The following is a 12,969-nucleotide window of genomic DNA, read 5'->3' as shown; positions in this document are numbered from 1 at the left end:
AAGACTAAGAATAATTATTCACTGAAAACAAAAGAAGAAATTAAAATTCTTGAGAATAGTTGTTTAACTTGCCAAACAAGTTAAAACAATATATTTGTTTTAGAATCCCTTTTTAATTACAGAAATTACAATTGTATTTAGAAATGTCGGAGATGGAAAAATCCAAAGGCTATATGCCCTTTTTCAGAACAAAATAATTATTCTCCAAATAAACAAATAGCGAACAATTCCTGATTGATTTTTAATTACCGAAAACAAAGTTATTTACCTCTAAACACAGCCTTCAGCTGCAACTGAGCAATATTAAATTAATTAACTAAAACAGTGCAAAACCTATAACTGTAGTTAATCACGTTTTAATGAGGCGAACTTATGTTACCGACTGTTACGTTATACGCGTTAGAATAACGTTATGATTATATAACTGATCATTAATTTCAGTAATTAGGTATTTGTACATTATAATCAATCGGGCAATGTATTACAGATGATGTTTCCTTTGTGTACTTATTGAAAATAAAAAAACAATGTAGGTGAAATTATGTAGCTTAGTTCTCCGATTCAGTATTTTAAACACAACATGTCAATTTTTTTTATATATATTTTTTAAGAATATCTTGATTCCAATCAAAGGTTTCAGTCGGTCTGGTACCGGCTAAACACCTGATCTTTGTAATGTGCGTACTACCATTCATCTTCATACTGATTTATGAGCCCAAACAAACTATTGGCCGACTAAAAGTTAGATAGATAGACGGTTAGACACTCTTATAAATAGGTTAAAGGAAAATTTTAGACGAAAACAAAACACTTATCGGCCCCTTACAAAATAACATTCCATTTCAAATGAATTATATAGGTATTAATGTTTCCTTCAACGAGGCACAAATCCATACTCAGGTGCGCTACCGAGAAAAAATTCAATAACATTTCCAACGCCGCCGGCTGGGATTCGAATCCGGGAACTAGTGTTTCGTAATGCCGTACAAATGGCAATCATTTATTTGTACTTCTACTGCATGGTATATGTGCCTGCCTGTTTGTTCTGTTACTGCTAAAAAGCTGAATAGTTTTGGTATACTTTCTTCTAGAGTTTGTTTTCAAAATTGTCTACATTATTAGAAAATAAATTAATTAATCTCGGATTTTAACCCTATATTCCTTTAGACTGGTACTGCCTATGTAAAAGCGTTATACAGGGTGTGTCATTCACAATCACATTACAAAGCAACTTGCGTCCGGACCAATTATCGGCCACGGTGGCTTTTCTCTCTGAAAAGATCAGTCAGCTGGGCAGGACTTGTTATAGTGCATAAGAATAGGCATGGGCATAGCACTCTATTCTTCACTCCAATGGGACGGCAATCCGACACGACCGGAGAGAGATTAGGCGCAGGACCGACATTTACATGCTCACCTATGTAATGTGTATCTATGACACACTTTCAGAATAGGGTTGCTTTATGAAAGTTACACTTATAACTTTCAGCCCGATCTAAGAATCGAATCGAGACACCATGCTCAGTAGACACGCTTGGTAACCTCTAGACCAACGAGGCAACTTGCATTATTAATAAAAAGTAGAGCTCTTATTTCAAGTAAGTGAATCCAGAGGGAAAGCTTACAGGAACTAAGTCTTGAACTTTGATTGGAAGTGTAACAGGTCTCTTTAGTTTTAAGCTGCTTGAAATACTTAAGTTATCCCTCAATCGAGACGAACTCCTATAAAGTAGTGCTTGATGAGGCTGAGAGTTCTCAAAGTAATTTTATCTGAGCAGATCTAGGCAGAAGATTATAATATTTTAATATAAAATACTATTTAGATGCTTGCACTTAATACCTTTCCATATTTATCGTGGAGGAATTTAAATTTCTCTTTTTTAGGGTTCCGTAGCCAAAATGGCAAAAACGGAACCCTTATAGTTTCGTCATGTCCGTCTGTCCGTCTGTCCGTCTGTCCGTCTGTCACAGCCGATTTACTCGGAAACTATAAGTACTACAGTGATGAAATTTGATGGGAATATGTGTTGTATGAACCGCTACAAAAATATGACACTAAATAGTAAAAAAAAGAATTGGGGGTGGGGCCCCCCATACATGTAACTGAGGGATGAAATTTTTTTTTTCGATGTACATACCCGTGTGGGGTATCAATGGAAAGGTCTTTTAAAATGATATAAAGTTTTCTAAAAAACATTTTTCTTAAAGTGAACGGTTTTTGAGATATCAGCTCTCAAAGTCGTAAAAAGTATGTCCCCCCCCCTCTATTTTTATAACTACGGGGTATAAAATTCTAAAAAAAATAGAGGTGATGCATGCTAATTAACTCTTTCAACGATTTTTGGTTTGATCAAAGTATCTCTTATAGTTTTTGAGATAGGTTGATTTAACTGTAATTTACGGAACCCTTCGTGCACGAGTCCGACTCGCACTTGGCCGGTTTTATTTTATTTTGTAATTATAATGGCGTCCACGGCCGATTTTGGCCACGGCGGCTGATCTCATTTAAGGAGATCAGCCAGCTGCGCAGGACATATTATAGTGCACGAGCATTTGCGCAGACACAGGAGCACTCCCTATTCCTTCACTCTCATAGCCCGATGGGACGGCGATCCGACACGACCGGAAAAAGATCAGGCGCAGGACCGACATTTACGTGCTCTCCGATGCACGGGTGAATCAATCACCAACTTCCAGACTACGGGCTGCTTTGTGAAAGTTTAAGAAAACCCACAAAACGATTTCGGCTCGACCCGGGAATCGAACCCGAGACCTCGAACACAGCAGCCGCGCTTGCGACCACTGGACCAACGAGGCAGATTTTGTAATTAACGTGTAAATAACTCTGTAAATATTTAAAATATAATAAAAACATCAAACAAAAATATAAAATTCTAAACGCCAGTAAACTAAATAGCACAAACTATTCTACAACATAACTCCACATTTACGCGGTTGGATAAAGCCTGTTTATAAATGAGCACTCAAATGCGTCAGTTTAAACCTTCCTATAGTTGAGGTAAACCCGGGGTTTATGCTAGGCTCACTGTCACACTAACTACATTGTACATTTCCTATGTACGAACTATTTGTTTGTTTAAATAGGTTAGTTAAGTACAATTAATTTGTAGTGTGAGATTTGATAGGAAATTTGATTGTTGGAATTTTAAAATGTAGATAGCTTTCTCAGTGTTGTCTTATGAAACAGGAAGGAATACTAATCAGACTTCAGATTTTCGTTAGTCCTGAAGTCATTATTTCCCTACATTGGTAGGTAATGGTGTTAACTTCGGTAACTGTAGGTTCAAATGAAGACTTTAACACTACAGAAATAAGGTTAGGGAGATTTTTATATATTATATACCTCTATGAAATTATTTATATACTCTTATTGCAGAGATTATACACTCTTATTTATATATTTATACACCTATCTTAACTTAACAGATAAGATTAAGAGAAAAACAAAATCCTTTGTTAGGCCTACTACTACCTAGGATACCAGACTTTGACGCGCGTTTACGCTCGTCAACACATTCCGCGCGGCAAAAGCGTCATTTTATACTAGCAGTTGTCAACTGTTTTTTGTCGCACGAGCACGCGCGACACCGCCCTTACAAACTGAACCGCAAACCGATAATCCTCCAGTGTGAAAGCGCTCAATATTCATTCTAGGTTATCATAAATCCTGTACAGATAAAAATAAATGAAAACAATTTACCTACAGCCCGGGATTTATAAGATAACTTCAAATTATGGTATCAGACGTCTGGCTCTGAAGGTCGGAAGGTCAAATGGCTAGACTATATTTACTATCTATAGTTACAAATATTCTACAATAATCTTCAGAATTGTGTGTTTGTTTGACCACGTTTACAATCAAAGTCTTGGAGACCAAAAATATCCCGGATCATACATACTTATGGAGTAACTTCATATAGGTACCTCAGCATCCATTTTCCCGCAATTTCTCCCGCGTCCTGTGGAAACTACTGCATTTACCGGGATTAAAATAGTCTATGATCCTATGGAAGTATGTAATTTTCATAGCAGAGAAAGAATCATTCAAATCGGCTGGTAGTGCCGGAGCGTATTCGTGGAAAACATACAAACAAACAATCAAATCTTTATATTAAGTGCCAGCTTCCGCCCGCGGCTTCGCCCACGTGGTGTGCTGATAAAAAGTAACCCATGTTCAATCTTGTACCACAAAGAAAATGTGTACAAAGTTTCATGATGATCGGTTTAGTAGATTTTGCGTGAAACCGTAGCAAACAAACGGACATTCGCAATTATAATATAAGTGGATATCCCACTTAAAAAAAAAAATTAAAAATTTTTAAACAAAATATACAATAATCTATTGATTTCTGACACTTACGCGAATATTAGACATTTAAATAAAACTACTTTTACGGATTTTATCGCGTTATATTAATATTATTTAATCCCGACGTTTCGGATCCTTTACAGCATCCATGGTCACGGGCAGACTAAGGTGTTGGTCGTCTTGATATATTAGTTACAAACAGCTACCCTACATTTTGTTGATTATTATTGACAATCCGATTCACGCAAAACGAGCTCACTGTATCCATAGGTCGAGCAGTTGTAGGCTTGGATTTTGATTTAATAGTTTCTATGATGGGATTCCAAGCAGGTGGTATGCACCAGCCATCTTCTCTATTGAAATTTGGATGTTTTTTAATTTCAATAGCCTCGCGAATCATCCTAGGTAGGAATCGGTTTTCTCTTGCAAGGACTTGTGGTTTATCAAATCTGATGTAATGCTGGGCCTTGTCTAGTGTGTGTTCACAAACTGCTGACTGTCTGGAACGGCGGTGTTTGACATCGGCGATGTGTTCTTTTACGCGGGTCCCTATGCTTCTTTTAGTTTGGCCTATGTAAGAGAGACCACAATCACATTCAAGCTTGTATACACCCGCATCTTGTAGAGGTATGTGACACTTGACAGGTGGTAAGAATTGACTGATCTTCTTCAGCGGCTTGAAGTAGGTTTTGATTGAAGCTCGCTTCAAGATGTAGCCAATCTTGTCTGTGACTCCTCTTATGTATGGAAGAACAGCAGGTAGACGCTCAACTGTGGCTGGTTTCACGCGGGTTCTGCGACGAGGGCGCGGTACTCGGAGCTTGTTGTCGTGCAGTACTTGCTTGACATGTTGAAGCTCAGCACCCAGGTGTTGTTCATCGCAGATCCCACGTGCTCTCTGAAACAATGATTTACCAACGGTAGATAACTGTGTTGGGTGGTGGTGGGACTCACCATGAAGGTATTTGTCTGTATGGGTTTTCTTCCGATACACAGTGTGACTCAAGGTGTTATTAGGGTTACGGATCAAATGTCACATACCTCTACAAGATGCGGGTGTATACAAGCTTGAATGTGATTGTGGTCTCTCTTACATAGGCCAAACTAAAAGAAGCATAGGGACCCGCGTAAAAGAACACATCGCCGATGTCAAACACCGCCGTTCCAGACAGTCAGCAGTTTGTGAACACACACTAGACAAGGCCCAGCATTACATCAGATTTGATAAACCACAAGTCCTTGCAAGAGAAAACCGATTCCTACCTAGGATGATTCGCGAGGCTATTGAAATTAAAAAACATCCAAATTTCAATAGAGAAGATGGCTGGTGCATACCACCTGCTTGGAATCCCATCATAGAAACTATTAAATCAAAATCCAAGCCTACAACTGCTCGACCTATGGATACAGTGAGCTCGTTTTGCGTGAATCGGATTGTCAATAATAATCAACAAAATGTAGGGTAGCTGTTTGTAACTAATATATCAAGACGACCAACACCTTAGTCTGCCCGTGACCATGGATGCTGTAAAGGATCCGAAACGTCGGGATTAAATAATATTAATATAACGCGATAAAATCCGTAAAAGTAGTTTTATTTAAATATACAATAATCCTTAAAAAAATTACCCAACCCAAAAACACATTTTTCCGTACAAAAGACAAACATCGATACAGTGTCAACCACAAAGATTGTGTAACAAACGCGTGACAAGTAAAGCCGGGGCTCACGCTTGTCCATTTCAACGCCTTGTGACATAAGGGCGCTCACTCAACGGAGCGTTCAGCTGCGTTACATGTTACAGCTCGAATGTTTTGTTACAAGGGGCGAGTAGGCCGGCAAGGGCACCACGCGGTCAGTTCATGGATGGGTGAGCAATTTAGAAACTTCTTTGGCACTGGTAGAATAGATAAAGCGATTGGTCCTGTGTCTGATGTCTCCCCAGTCGAGACTGATTGAGATCCCATTGGTCTATACCCAAAAAAAAATGTTCTTTGCCATTATAATTTTTGTCATTTCTTAGTGAGTCATATAATTTATATTTAGATTTCATATATTTTAATGAATATGCCCGCTTTTTCACCAGTTTCCTAAGGTAATTTCTTCTAGACTTCGTTATAAAATAACCCAAACATTATTCTAATATATTTATTTACATACTGCCAAGTTTCCATAAATATCCATACAATACTTTTTCCGTCGAAGTTTCACAACATACATACAAAATATCGTCCTTCCAATGTCTCTAGAATGTTCTCCGTGTAACATTATACTACATTGCATACAAACGGACCCAGTAACGTGTAACCTTTATTCACCTGTCAAGTCAAAGCCATCGGTTTACTTCGGGAAATGGATTTACCGTCGCGCAGTCTCGCCTGATCGTTGTAATACTACAACGTAGGGTTTACGAAGAATTCACTGATTATTTTAAGTCTATATTATTTATCTCAAGGTGGGTATGTTTTTCTGGAGTGTAATGTAAATAAGTTGTGAAAGTGGAAACTATAAATGTGGTTAAACATGCTTTGCTCATTGAATCTGGATCTGAAGACAATAAGAGTATGTCAAATGAGGTGCGGAATATCATAAACTCACTTCCTAACGATTATGATTCTGAATTAAAAGATGAAGCTATTTAAAATAGTAAAACAGATAGTGTAAAAACTAGCCAAACAAATTGTGAGCAGATAACAGATCCAGCAGCAATGTGATACCATTACCACAGAAAATGTAAAAGAGTTAAAAGAAGATGCTGAAAAAATCAAAATTTCTTTGCTGAATGACTGAGATTCTGATGGCAATCATAAAGATGATAAGGCTCATTAAGGCCTAAACTAACATAAAACTTAAAGCCAGCCAAATTGGAACACTACAATAACAAAAATAATAATTCGGGTTTCAATGGAAATTCAATGCCAGCTTAGTTAATTAAATTGCTATCGTTAATTAACTAATGGTATCGCGATACTGGCTCATAATTTGGTTTTAGAAATTGAATATTGAATTTCAAAATGTTTTTTTTTTTTTACTTTTTTGTGGTTTAATCATATTTACATGAACTTTTCTATATTTATACTGGTAATTTTTTTAACCTATCTATATATTGTTTTGCAATAAGATATTGTATAAGATATTATCTGGATCGCAATAAAAACATCTCATACACATTTCCCGACAGCGTCAAACAGCAAGGAAAATAATCTTACCTGGAAAACCCGAAGCGGATTTATCTGAAAAATGTCTGCGAAACCAATGAAAATAAAGTGTGCAATGTCTTGTCAATTCGCATCGTAAGTCAGTTGTGTTACGAGAAATACCCGGTTTTACTGCCTTGATAGACGTTTCTAAAGTGGTCAGTTTTCCTGCACTGGAGTGCAGTGGAAAGCTTCTGTCTGTTTGAGATTACAATGAGGTTGGAATTTTTCCACATAGGTGGATATTTGCTCGAAGTTTGAATTCCTTACTGTAAGATGGCAAAAGTCAGCAATTTTTCAAATTGGGCTCATAATTTCTGAGTTTAGCTCGTTCAAGTAAGGACACAAACATACCCTTCAGCTATTAGTAGATAATACCAGATTATTATTGCATAAAATCTAAAAGGTTTTTCGATTAATGAAAATAATTTTAGTGACGGTAAGCTAATTAGATAGTTCTTTAAATAAACACACAAATGTCAAGACATTTAGGAATTCTGACTCCCACGACTGAAATTGCAATCACAACTTATTTGTTACACAAACCGTATTGTAACTCACCTACGAGCATACATTTTCCAAAGAATTTAATGAAGCAGTACTAGTATCAGAATGCACAACAAAATAGTTCATTTTACATTGTTCCAGCATTCTATGTAAACTATAAGTTCAAACGGCAGAGCATAATGCTCAAAGCCGGGTAACCGGGTAATACCTCGAGGGAGCTACTTACGGTATGTGAGCAAAAAATATCTCCATAGCATGGAAGCTTAGCCAACTTTGAATAAAAACTCCTTTTAAAAAAGGCTGGCTGCACATGTCCATTAAACAATTAATGTGCATGATTAAACTTAGTTCTGGTTTTATCAGGTAACATGATTATACTAACCTGTATTACCTATATATATAGTAAAGAATCAGCCTCTCTGTATTGGGCCATGGGTTCGATTTAATGTCAGGCAGGTACCAATGCAACTTTTCTAAGTTTGTATGTACTTTCTAAGTATATCTTAGACACCATTGACTGTGTTTCGGATAGCACGTTAAACTGTAGGTCCCGGCTGTCATTGAACATCCTTGGCAGTCGTTACGGGAAGTCAGAATCCAGTAAGTCTGACACCAGTCTAACCAAGGGGGCTCGGAGGATGATAATGATATTGTAACTATAATACAGAAAGATTGGTTTCACACTGGTGGATTTTCCGCTCAGTTTTTCTACGCGCGGGAAAATAATTATGAGATGGATACTGTCGTTATTTTAGTCTTTGACAAAATATTTCAACTCTTAGACTTTTCATCATCATCTGGCTAGCCTTTTCCCAACTATGTTGTGATCGGCTTCCAGACTAGCTGGACGCAGCACGGAATAAACATGAACACGAAAGAACTCGTCAAGACAAGATGGTCACACATTCACGGACCGACCTCGCCAAGCTTTGCTTAACCTCATGTTGGAACGATCCGTGTAGCTGAGTTAGCCATGAGCTCTTTCAGACTTTTAATAAAATATTAGCTTGCTAAGTTAATGTCGCCTCCTTTATGTTAACATTTTTTTTTTGTGATAACTAAATAAAAAGCTGAAATAATCTCAGTAGTCCTTCCGCAGTTTGTTAATTAAGCTAAATCTTTGCTAAGCATTGGTGTCAGTTGGCGATTCTGCTACGTGACGGGATAAGCGCAACAAATGTCACGGTGGCGTTGTGGAGAGGACACGGGCATGAGCTGCGCGGAAACTGAAGTGGGGAGCGGGTAGCTAAAGATGTAATTAGACACAAAATGCAAAAAGCGAATCGACCCCCATCGTTCTGTACCATTGTTGTATGGGAACCCTAAAATATTGAATTTATTCTAGTTTTAGTGGGTGTATGTTGTTATATCGGCAACAGAAATACATAGTTTATTTTGGCAGTATTCACTATAAACTTTAGTTTAAAAAACTTTCACGAAGCAACTTGCGTAGTTAGCTAATCTCTTTACATTAAAACTCTAAATCACTATTAAAAATACTAAAATTACGTAACAAGCATATTCAGGAGACGTTAAATTAATGACGACCACTGTCACGTTATTAATTAGGCTAATTATTCGTTAATTAAATTCATTTGGACTGCATATTATAGTTCACATTAGGATTACACCACAAATTATTAGTCACACGCCATTAAGTAATTTGGTATTAAAAATGCATCCATTCATTTTGAGTGAAGTTACCGAGATATTAAATCAAATCTGAAATGCAAAATGCTATTAAATCAAATCTGAAAAAAATGCCGTAGAATTTAGAATCTCATCATCAGCCTTTTCATTCTCCTACTGTGTGGCATATGCCTCTTCTCAAACAGTGAAGGAATGAGCATAAATCAGCATGCTTGCTCAAAGCGGATTAGCAATTTCAGACTTAAAAAAGGACCAGGTTTTTCAAGATGTTTTCCTTTACTTTATTCAGTCATTGGTATCTCTAAGACATAAAAAGTGTCACTTACTCCGCTGCCACTTACCACTATACCCGGACCCCAACGTAGATATAAGGGCAAGACTAAGTCTGTACAAACGATGTGGCATTTGTAACGTCTCCCGCTAAATACTTTGAATTCTAACATCAAATGTGCTGCTTAATGGACAAACATTAGTCTCCACCGAGGGACATCTCGAGGCGAGGTACAGTCGGGGCCAACACGTATTTCGAAGTCGCTACATACCTACACGTATCAGCATCGGGGCAAACACTTATTTGGGTGGCGCGTATTTTCATGAAGTGGAGTGAATAACGTTGATTTTTAAAGAAATCATACCTAGTTTTCAAGCGGTAGACGGTAAACCTTGTAGAAATAAGGTTTTGTTTTCTAGAAACTTTGTTGTGTTTGAAGTTGTGTTCGGAATGTTTTGGTTTCTTTTGCATTCTTGTTTGGATTTCTGGGCTGTTTTTTAAATCAATCTTGCTCACGTTACGAATCACTTACTTGCTCACGTTATGTACAACGACATTTCTAAGGCACACGCTGCATGCGAAGCAAAAGCAACTAGCGGTAAATACCAAAATACGAAACAGAGCTTTGCTACTGCCGTGCCGTGCCGTGCTGTGCCGTTACTGTATGCCATAACCTTAAGTACATTCTGTTCATAAAATTGACCTCATAAAACTTTTTTCAAAACACGAGCTTTTCCCCAAATTAGATTTAAAGTCTTACAATTCAGTCAAAAAGGTGAAGACTTACAATAAAAGAATAAGCTTTCTTTATTTTCTCAAATTTTCAACATAAAAGAGTCCTTTCATCAGTCTTAAAATAATTATGTGACACAAAATAAGGGCTCCGACCCTTGAAATTCAATTATCCACTCAAGCGTTCGAGGTGATAACAATCACCAAAAAAATTCTTGCCTTAAGCGTTCATGGTGACTACAGTATCCGAACGACATCGTTCAGTTTAAACGTGTACAGCGCTATAGCCAGGTGGTATTAATATAGTTGATTGATACTAGATGGCGCGTTATTAAATTTGTCATCCGTGAGTTGTGATTTTTTCTGTGCAATGGCAACATTCGATTTATTAAAAAATATATTGAAGTGACAGTTCGTCGTTTTTGACAAGTGACTTTTTTGTGTGTGGAGCTCTTGACAAAAATGTGGTAAGTTTCTTGTTTTATACCTTATTTAGATTGTTATTTTATATCAAAATAAACGTGAAGAAATTTCCTTTACGAAATATGTATTATTACGACAATTTCAAAACGTTTACATAGTATAATTTAGGTGGAAAAGTTATACGATCACTACACGATCATCGTTTGATACTTTTCTATTGTTTACAGTGTATTCTAATTGGTTATTTTTGTTAAATAAATGCAAAATATACGAGAATCGTTCACTATTAGCACGTTAATGGCCATTTACAAACGAAATACATTGAGATGGGGTCTATAATGATTAAAATGTTAAGACGTTATTCATGATTTTAGTGTTGGTGATCCGACTCCCCTTGGACTGATCTACTTACAACGTAAATAATGGTTTGTTCACACGGAGCGTTTTATGATCAATTTGGGAATGTTTTGTGGCTTTTGGCTTTGTTTATGTATCTACTTATAGGTGACGGCATGTTTATTTAGTTTTCGTTTTTCAATATCAAAGAATGAAAAATACCTAAAATTACAGTTTTACAGTGTATTTATTTTACTGTAATACCAATAACCGCTTTCTTTTTTTCTATTTAACATAATAAAAAATTATATGTATTAAAATTATATAAAAGTAAACATGTTTGCTCTATAAACATACCGAACAGTAATATGCGTGTTTCATTAAAACAACGTCGTCGTGTGAACACGCTATTAGCCGGGCGGCCATCTTGTCACATTTTTACGTCGCCCGAGGCCCAGTGACCGCTTGAGAAACACTTAACTTTGTTTATTTTTTCATGACAGAAAACTAATTACTTATATTAAGATATTGGTATCATTTTAAAGAGTATATCCTGTACTAATATAATAAAAAAACATTGTTACCAGTAATCACTATATTTTTCTTATAAAACTCGGAATAAAAAAAAATTACGATATTTTTTTTGATATCTTCAACTTTATACTTTATTATCATCCTATAATATTAATTAAAGTAATTTACTTTTAATCAAATTAAATTTTACGTTCTTTTAGCTTTCCGTGAGTATTTTTTATTCGAATCTAGCTATTGTAGTTTTTCAGTAGTAATCGTTTTTGTTGAGAGAGTCTCGCTTGGTCGTAAAAAAGCAATTGACATTTCATGCGCGGACAGGTGGGCCGAGAATCACTGCGCGGCTTGGACGCTTGAGTGGTTATAAAAACGCGTAATCCTGTAATATTCTAGAAAACCAGACGTATACCACATTGTCTCTCATTTTCTTCAGAAAATGGGAAATTGGCAGAAATTCAATTCAGCTAAAACAAAAGAAAGAAAACAATTAAAAAGGGACATGATAAAAGAAATTCTCTTTAAAGTTAACAAAATATCTCGACTTCAAAAGAAAAGCCGTCTTACCTGTTTGTTTTTGTTTGATGATTAAATGAAAAGATAAGGCGAGATAACTGTGTTTTAAAATGCGTTGAAATGTTGTCAAATAAGTACTTGGGTGCCTGCTTTTTTATTTATCATTGAAGAAATTATATTTAGCTACAATTTGTTTTCCTTTGTTATAAAGCTGCAACCTACTTGTGTCAATACGCCCGGAAATTGGTATCAACCATAGAGTCGACTGTCGGCCGTGTGGTTGGCCTTTTTAACCGACTTCCCAAAAAGGAGGAGGTTATCAATTCGGCCGGTATGTTTTTTTTTTTTTTTTTTTTTTCTATGTATGTACATCGATTACTCCGAGGTTTATGGACCGATTTACGTGATTCTTTTTTTGTTCGACTCGGAATAGCTGCCAGTTGGTCCCATAGTCATCAGGTCAGGATCTGATGATGGA

The 12,969-nt window shown here is 36.5% G+C and overlaps 1 protein-coding gene across 1 annotated transcript in view; it reads left to right on the top strand.

Moving 5' to 3' along the window:
• The window catches only part of LOC124644882 (dipeptidase 1-like), a 169,250-nt gene that overhangs the window by 123,913 nt on the left and 32,368 nt on the right, over positions 1 to 12,969 (top strand). The gene's annotated exons all lie outside the window — the stretch shown is intronic.

This window comes from Helicoverpa zea, chromosome 31 (genome assembly GCF_022581195.2).
Source record: "Helicoverpa zea isolate HzStark_Cry1AcR chromosome 31, ilHelZeax1.1, whole genome shotgun sequence".
NCBI classification, from domain to species: Eukaryota; Metazoa; Arthropoda; class Insecta; order Lepidoptera; family Noctuidae; genus Helicoverpa; species Helicoverpa zea.
The sequence above is the reverse complement of the archived record's forward strand: the minus strand, read 5'-3'. Positions and strand labels throughout refer to the sequence as shown.